We start from the raw sequence: 9855 nt of genomic DNA on the forward strand, positions 1-9855 counted from the left end.
AATGCAATCTCCACATAGACTGAGCCAGATTTGAACCCACAGCCCTGCCACTGTAGCACCCCTAGAACAAATATATTTAGCAGATGCTTTTCTCCAAAGCGACTTGAACATGAGAACATGCAAAGTCCACACTGACTACATTTACATTTATTCATTTAGCAGACGCTTTTGTCCAAAGCGATGTACATCTCAGCAAAAGTATAATTTATGCATTACGAGAAGGAGACATAGCTACAGACACGAAAGTCTCAAGCAAACCTACTTTGTTACCTACCACTTACTGCACCGAGGTTCATCGTTCGAGTAGGTACTAAGTGGGGATCGAACTCATGTCCTCTCACACCACCCAAGCAGTGTGACACAGCAGTGCTACTTGCTGTGCCACCGTATTGCCTCCACAATAATTACAGTTATTAGCATTTACCCATTTACACAGCTGGGTAATATTTTACAGGAGCAATTTAGGGTAAGTACCTTGCTCAAGGGTACTACAGCCAAGGGGGTGGATCAAACCTGCAACCATGCATCCATCCATCCATTTTCTAGGCCGCTTAGTTGTTCTAGGGTTATGGTGGCAATAGGGAGAGCAGAGAAGCCCAGACGTCCCTGTCCCTCGCGACTTCCTCCAGCTCAAACCAGGGGATCCCCAGTCGCTCCCAGACTAATTGGGAGATTTAATCTCTCCCTGAAGGTCCTGGACCGACCTTGGGGTCTCGTCCCAGTTAGCCGTGCCTGGTATACCTCCAAAGGGAGGTGCCCAAGGGGCATCCTTACCAGATGCCCAGAACACTTCAGCTGGTTCCTCTCAATGTGAAGGAGTAGCGGCTCCACTCAGAGTTCCTCCTGGATGGTCGAACTTCTCACACTGTCACGGAGAGTGAGTCCCACCACTCTGTGGCAGAAACTCATTTCAACTGCTTGTATCCGTGATCTCATTCTTTTAGTCATTATCCAGAGTTCATGACCATAGGTAAGGGAAGGGATGTAGACCGACCGGTAAATAGAAAGCTTTGCCTTATGGCTCCGCTCCCCCTTCACCACTAGAGTCCGGTACAGCGACCACATTACTGCTGCCGCTGCTCCCAACCTGCAGCCGATCTCATGTTCCCTTCTCCCCTCACTCGTAAATAAGACCCCAAAATATTTAAACTCCTCCACCTGGGGCAAATTCTCTCCCCTTACCTGAAGGGGGCATGCCATCCTTTTCCGTGAGAGAACCATGGACCGAGACTTGGAGGTACTGATCCTCATACCAACTGCTTCACACTCAGCTGCAAACTGTGCGTGCTGGAGGCATCCAGGTGACGGTGCCAAAAGGACATTATCATCCGCAAAAAGCAGAGACATCACCTTCCAGCCCCCACATAGAATGCCCTCCTGACTTCGACTGCGCCTTGATATCCTGTCCATGAAAACCACAAACAGGAGACGGGACAAGGCACAACCTTGGCAGAGTCCAACACCCACAATGAACAGGCTTGACTTAATGCCGAGAATGTGGACACAGCTCTCTCTACATGTACAGAGACTGAACTGCCCACAGCAGTGGTCCCAGCACCCCATTCTTCCGAAGCACCTCCCACAGAATTTCCCAGGGAACATGGTCATAGGCCTTCTCCAAGTCCACAAAACACATGTAGACTGGATTAGCAAACTCCAATGCCCCATCCATTATCTGCGAGAGGATAAAAAGCTGGTCCACTGTTCCGCGGCCAGGACGGAATCCGCATTGTTCCTCTTCAATTTGAGGTTCAACTATTGCCTGGAGCTTCCTTTCCAGCACCCTGGCATAGACTTTTCCAGGGAGGCTGAGAAGTGTGATACCCCGATAGTTGGCACCTTCTCTCCAGTCCCCTTTCTTAAAGAGAGGGACCACCAGCCCAGTTTCCAATCCAAAAGCACTGTCCCCGAGGTCTATGCAACATTGTACAGGCATGACAGCCCCATAACATCGAGGGCCTTCAGTGGTTCTGGGCAAATCTCATCCACCCCCGGTGGTTTGTCACTGTGGAGCTTTCCAACTACCTCAGTGCCTTCCACCAGGGAAATGGACTCTGATACCTTGGAAGCCTCTGGCCCTAACTTCTGTAAGGGAGGCATATCTCTCGAGTTTAGGAGTTCCTCAGAGTGTTCCTTCCACTTCCTGATGATGCCTCATTTGAGGTCAGAGTTTCTCCACCTTTGCTGAACACAGCTTGAGCAAAGCTCCTCCAACCCCTCCTGAGCTGCTGGATGGTTCTCCAGAACCTCTTTGAAGCTGACTGATAGTCGTTTTCCATGGCTTCTCCAAACTCCTCCCATGCTCCAGATTTTGCTTCTGCAACCACAGCCGCTGCTGCTTTTTTTGCCTGCCAGTACCTATCCACTGAATCAGGAGTCCCCGGAGCCAACCAGGCCCTAAAGGCCTCCTTCTTCAGCTTGACAGCTTCACTCACCACCGGTGTCCACCAGCGGGTTTTTGGGTTGCCGCCGTGACTGGCACCAACAAGTTTTTGGCAACAGCTGCACCTGGCTGCTTCCACAATTAAGGATTTGAACAGAATCCATTCAGACTCCATGTTCCCTACCTCCTCCGGGACATGGGATAAGTTCTCAAGGAGGTGGGATTTAAAATCATTCCGGACAGGGTCCTCCGACAGTCGTTCCCAGCATACCTTCACTATTTGCTTGGGTCTACCGGGTCTGTCCACCAGTTTTCCCTGCCATCTGATCCAGCTTTGCAGATGTTTAATACCTTTTTAGAGTCTTGTTGCTCATTGAAAATGTTTTATTCTATTTAATTTTGGTTTTTATTTTAATGTGATTTTAATATACGATATTAATGGTAGATACTGAAAGTCATGAGTACTTTGTTGGAGTCCGATGACTTCTTGGAGTGCTGATAGTGTGCAGTTGTGCTTCTGAATGCATTAGTTGTGGAGTTTTTGGGTTATTGGAAATGATGGAGATGAACTGAACCGAAGTTCTCAAGACTGGTGCCTTATGTTTTAACTGGTGTTTAATGTTTTTTTTTTTCGAGTTTTCATTGAACTTTGCATGATTTTTTGTGTTTTGAGTATGTTGAGTTGTGTGTTGCTGTTGTGGTTGTCTTATTTGGAGATGTTGAATTGCGAATTTGTATGATTTTTCCATTTTTAATTGGAGTTAATAAAGGGGGGGAGACCACTCCCTATCAAGGAGATTGGTTCCAGAGCCAACACTGTGAGTGAAGATGAGTGCAACAATCTCTAGTTGGTATCTCTCAACCTCCTGCACCATTTCTGGCTCCTTCCCCCCTAGTGAGGTTACATTCCACATCCCAAGAGCCAGTTTCTGTTGCGAGGGTTCGTGACACCATGTGCCACCCTACTCCCTCCTGCTGCCTGAAAAGCATTGCACCAGACCCCCATGCTGGACCTTGCAGGTGGTGGGCCCACATGCCCCCCCACGTTGCCTTTTTGGGCTGAGCCCGGCTGGGTTACATGGGCTCCCTGGCCACCAGGCGCTCACCTACAAACACTACCCCCAGGCCTGGTTCCAGGGTTAGGTCGTGGTCACCCTATTCTGGGCAGGGTAAACGTTGACTTTTCTACATTCGTCATAGGGTTTTTTTGGATTGTGTTAGTCTGGATCTTCACTCAAGACCTGGTCGCCATGGAAGGCCTTACCAGGAGCATACTGCTCCCTATGATATAGCTCTGGAGATCCCTACAACAAGGCCCCGATCCAGAAAGGGCCTTGCAACCTTCAACCTGTAACCTTTGGATCCAAAGACAGTAACTCTAACCACCACACTACCAGCTGTCCCCTATATGAAAATTAATAAGAAGATAATAATAATGCTGCAATGTCTACAACCCCTTGTCTCAAGGGGGGGTCACAGTGAGCTAGAGCCTACCCAGCAACACAGATCACTAGGCTGAAGGACCCTGGATGGGACACTAGTCCATCAAAGAGCACCCCAAGTGAGGCTTGAACCCCAGACCCACCACACAGCAGGTACAGGCAAAACCCACTGTGCCACTGTGCCCCCCAGTAATAATAATAATAATAATCATCATCATCATCTTCGTCATAATACAAAGCAACTTCCAATGAACTCTATGTAGTGTTATCAGCCCACACACCTTATTCACCAGTAGCGCTGCTGTTCACAGTGCCTGTGTGGTTCAAGAGGATGTGGGTTCAATCCCCACTCAATTTGTGTGGAATTTGCCTGTTCTTCCTGTGTCTGTGTGGGTTTCTACGGGTTGCTTTGGTTTCCTCCCACAGTCCAAAGACATGCTGTTGAAGTTTACCCATAGTTTGTGAGTGACAGAGTGTGTTCCACTGACCTGTCCCCCACATCCGGCCCGGTGTTGGTGTAGGAGCTAATGCTTATGGGAGGCCACTATGTGCAGTGTGACATAACGTGTTCACGTGTAAATAGAATTAAGTCCAACAACCTGCTGTTCAGGTTCCCCCGTAGTGTGTGAGTGACAGAGGGAATGTGTGTGTTCCACTGATGTATGGATGAAGGACCTAGTGTAAGTAGTGTATCTAGCAGTGTAAGTCACCGCGGTGAATAAGGTGTGTGGGCTGGTAACACTACATAGAGTTCATTGGAAGTTGCTTTGGAGAAAAGCGTCTGCTTAATGAATAAATGCAAATGTAAGTTGGTCCCTGTAGCTGTTTGTGCTTTCAATTTTTTTTGGACATTCTCTGGATTAATTTCGTTATTTGGTTTTTTGTTCCATAAATTCAAAAGTTGTGTATCAAAAGCTTAGAGTCGTTACACCAGAATTTGGCATAACGAGTTTGTAAATCTAGAGATGCCTACACTGAATATATAAATGAACAATGTAAAAAATGAATAAATGACTAAATGAAATGCCTGGGGGGGGGGGGGGGGAGCAGCCACCAGCCTAGTCCCTCTTCTTTTGACAGTTATGTACACATTTTACTGCCAGTGTCACACATTCTCTTCTTTGTCCTGACACTGTAAATGCAGTAGCAGGTGTGATATTCTGGACACTAAGTTCAGTATTTATTAATGTGGAGTAATATTAATATTTGTCCTCTCTCTCTCTCTCTCTCCTCTCCCTCTCTCTTGCACTCCCCTACCCCACCCACCTGTCGAACCCAGGCTAGAGCGTGGCACCTGAACCGTGCCACCTGACTGGGAGTGACAGGCCTGACAAAGGGCAAACAGGAGAAGGCAAACAGTGCTGAGGTGGCGCGTACCGTGGTGACAGGGGCTCTACCTGTGGCTCAGAGCAGGGCTCTCATCGAACTCCTGCCACGTTCACTTGCGTCTGCTCCTGAGCTCCTGCACCCTGGGCATGTCGGTCCACCTTGTGTAACACCAGGGACACGCACAACTCGACAACTGTCAGAAGCAGCTGATCAACACAGTAACCACTGTAAATTAAAGTAAACTGCTCTGTGTTCTCCTCACTGTGTTCTGAAGCCCCAGTACTGTTAAAGGGGTGGTTAGTGTTGCCCCAGGAGAGGAGAGGGGGTGGCAGCGGAGCAGAGCGGAGAGCAGGGAGGGGGCAGCGGCCTGTGAAATACACCGCAATAAAGACACCGCAGAGCAAGAGGAACCTCTCCAGCTGACATACCGGGAGAGGGCACCGTCGCCATGGCGACGGCAGCGCAGCGACCGTGTGGGCCGCACGAGACGCCGCATTACTTTGTGTGAGCGTGCAGGGGAAGCGGGACCGGGGGCAGCCAGGCGAGCCGGGGGATGGGGGGGTGGGTTTGCAGGCTGTCCGCCTTCTCAAGGGCTCAGTTTGGTGACCTTGAGGTCAGGAGGTCAGAGGTCAAGTGGGTGGGGTCATCGCCGGTCCAGTTTCTCAAAAAGAACTTCTTGCTGCCGCCTGCCACGGATTTGAACTTCTTGGGCTTTCCTGGGCTGAGGCTTCACCCTTGTGTTTGCCCTTATGAGGAAGGCAGTGGCAAAAGGTCCATCTGTCCGTCAGTCCATCCTCAGGGTAACAACACAGTCATGTTTCCTAGCTTCTTTGTGTCCCCTACAGGCAGCAGATTATTCATATTAATATTTTCAATAAACTAATTATTACTACCTTGTGTGTGCCAGCTGGAAAAGGGACTTGCAGGCACCCTGGCTATTCGGGGTAAAGTGTACACATTAGTGTATTCAGTATAAATTACGAGACTATGTCTCCCGGCTGGCCTGGGAACGCCTTGGGGTTCCCCCAGAGGAACTGGAGGAGGTGTGCGGGGAGAGGGAAGTCTGGAGTACTCTGCTCGGACTGCTGCCCCCGCGACCCGGCCCCGGATAAAGCGGAGGAAGATGGATGGATGGATGGAGTATAAATTACTGAAATTAGACACATAATTTAACAATACTATACCTTACATATATCAACTGAGTAAAATTTAAATAATATATACTTAATACATAATGTGTATAAATATTTATACACATTATGTATTAAGTATATATTATTTAAATTATACACATAATAGATTTATATTATAATAATATGTAATATATAATATTATGTGTATTAATATATATTTCTAATAAAATAACACAAATGCAGCTACAGCAGGGGCAGTAGGTGGTATAGTGGTGCTACCTCTGGACTTAAAGGTCACAGGTTCAAATCCCACCTCTTATTGCAGTACCTGTGATTAAGGTCCTCAAGCTGAGCTGACACATAAATAAATACCCTGCTGTATGAGAAGGTAAATCAGTGTAAGTAGCTTAACGTACAGACCAAACATGGTGAAGACACTTTGGAGCAAAGTGTCTGATCAATGAGAGTTCATAATGATGCTTTTGCACTACTGCGATGCTGTTGGATTATTTCATCACTGTACTACGGAGACGTGGTGTAAATGGTGGTAAGTGAGGGTGAATTGCACCAGTGTGGTTTATTAAAAGTGTGCAGCTTATGAACTGCTGTGTTGTTGCGTAACGAGGGAATCTGTACGGGTGGGAGGGGCACTACATTATTGATGGCACCGTGCGTTTGTGCGCCGCCGCGGCCCTGCTGAGACACCCAGGCCACATGTTTGACAGCGTGTACAGAATGGTTAGCATAGCGACGCACTAACGGCACTGCCATCCATCACAGGTGGATGCTTCCCGGGTGTGTGTGTGTGTGTGTGCGTGCGTGTGGGGCATGAGTTGCTGTTCACGGAAACATCAGTGGTAATAAAATACTGTATGAATATTGTATGTACGTCCTGCTGTCTAGAAGACGGGGGGCACAGTGGTGCAGTGGATACATGTGTGTTTCAAGTAAACTGTGTGTGTGTGTGTGTGTGTGTGTGTGTGTTGGTGAACGACAGCATGTGATTTCCCTGTGATGGACTGGTGCCCCATCCAGTGCGTACCCTGCCTCGAACCCTATGTTTCCAGGATAGGCTCCAGACCACTGAAACCCTGCCCTGGAAGAACACTTATTGATAATTTTGTAATATTGATGATTGGGTTAAAAACCAGTCGTTAAAACAGTGATTAATTATTATTAAAACGGACTTTGGCCAAATTTCCCACGGGGGTCCGCTACCCACTGGGACACGGGTCTGATCAGATACTTCGCCACATTTCGGTCCCTTTTACCACACGCGTTCGTGTCCCAGGCACGGGGAGGTGCTGTTGCCACCAGGGGGTCTCTGTGGTGGTGGTGGCGGGGGGCATCCCTGAGCACCATGGCGGTGTGTTTAATGCTCCTTATCATCGGTGTATTTTTATTTCCCGCTGATGTGGTTCACAGGGGCTACATTATGGTTTTACCATAGTTCATAAGTCCGTTTTCCAAAACCCTCCTCACGGGTGGCGGCGGCTCTGTGCCGCACCAGTGACCCATGGAATCAGCCTCGCGAGTTATTTTGGAAAAGAATATCGGTCCATCCCACGAAGGTCCCTTGTTCAGCGCCGAGCTGCTTTGCTGGGAAGTTCATGGTCGAGCGCGCCAAAGGTCGAGTTCACGGTCAAGCGCCCCCCCGAAACAGGCCTCAAGCAAATATGTGAATGGGCTCTGAGCTGAAAACAAGAACGGTTGAGGGTCAAAAGCATTCAGGTGGACCACATCCATTGGGCGGTCGGGTCAGGTGCGTTTCCCACCTTGGGGGCCGACACCTGGGACCAGCAAGGAGCTCGGAGCGGAAGGAATGCATGCGCAGCCGTCGCCTATTGGACACGTCCTACGCCGAATCAAAACTCAGAACGTGAGCCAGGAGAACCGTTACGCAACGGTCGCGTTCGCCGGTTCGTGTTCACGTGCGCTGCCGGAAAGGGAGGGGTAACTGTTTCGCCGCGTTCCGTGCAGTGCGAGATCACACATGCAAGGGCTGGAGCGAACACTGACTCACAGAACAGATTGTTTTGTTTATGCAAACACACAGTTCACATCCACCGCAGCTCTCTTGTCCCGCAGCGCCACCCGGTGGCCGAGTGCGGTACTGCGCACGCGCGCCAGGAATTGGCGGGAGAATCTTCCATACTTTTCAGCAAGAATTATGATTCCGCGCAAACCTGGCGACTACTGCAGCTCTCACGCTAAACAGAGAACTTGTTTCCTGGAACATGACCCGCTGAGGTTGAGATCCATCTCGGTTCTAGTTTGTTCAGGAAGTCGGCGGGGAGTTGGAGCGATGAGCCCTGCGAGAATTTCGCCCCTTTCAGTACAAACACAAACAATGGCTTTAAAAAGAAAATTCTGATGCCAAAATGCTTATATTTAAAGGACGGATCACCTTCCATCGTTCAGTTCAAATCCTCATTTTCTCACGCATCCCTGGCGCCCCGAAAAGGCCGACAGGTCAAGGAGATGTCGCCAGCGAATGCGTGAGTGCATCACCTCCTGGGCTGCGATCCACACACCAGCACCAGAAACATCCAAAAAAAAAAAAAAATCGGTCTAAAATTCAACACAACCTATATGTTTCTGACGAGTTTCCCGCTCGTTCCAGGAAACTTGGCCCACAGGGCCAATCATAACCTGAAGAGGTACTTCCTGTACGTTCCATTTAAATTTTAAATAAAATCCAGAAGATTAAAAGAATAAAACCTAAAAAACAGTTTTACTTTCAACTTTGATGTCGTAACTCTCTGAAATGAGTGCTATTAAAAGTACAGGGAAGGTGCCTTTGGGCCCAAAGGTCACAGGTTTGAATCCCCCCTCCAGCTCTAGTGTCTTTGAGTAAAGTACTTACCCTAAATTGCTCCAGTAAAATTACCAGGCTGTACAAATGTGTAAATAAGTGTAAGTAGCTTTGGAGACAAGCATCAGATAATTAATACATGTAAATTAAGCTAAATGAATGAACAACAACAATCAGGAATGCATGCGATCATTGGTGAACACTTTATGGTTGTGGTTTAGGCTGAGGGAGCTGAGTCAGAGCTGAGCTTGTTAATCACTAATCCTTCCTGGTCTCGCTGTTTTCTCTCCTGCTCTTCCTACCTGTGCGAAGTCACCACACCCAGGCGTTGCGCGGCTCCGCGGCTCTGCGCTTCGCGCTCCTACTCGCCGGAGAGACGCGGCGCTTTGGCGGCACCTGGTGGCCGGAACGTGGAAGTGTCGCTGCGGGGTTTTCCTGAATTCGCAACTTTGCGGCTTAAAACGGATGTTTCGCAGTTATGAAATTCCATGGTTCAAAGAGGGGAGGCGCAGAGATGCTCGAACAACGCGCGTTTAGGCGGTTTGTAAAATAAGAACATGATGGGTCAGTGCGCTGTACGTGCAGGGCCACGTGACCCAGCGCGGTCAACTAGTGTGCGTAACATTTCCGTACATTTTAATAAGGTTTCTGACCTTAACGCAACGTTTTGGAAAACACACACCAGAGATTTTTATTAGCAGTGCAATGAGGGCTTATTGGAAAAACGCGTCTTAAGGACACTTTCATTTTATT

Source organism: Scleropages formosus, chromosome 3 (genome assembly GCF_900964775.1).
Source record: "Scleropages formosus chromosome 3, fSclFor1.1, whole genome shotgun sequence".
In the NCBI taxonomy this organism is placed as follows: Eukaryota; Metazoa; Chordata; class Actinopteri; order Osteoglossiformes; family Osteoglossidae; genus Scleropages; species Scleropages formosus.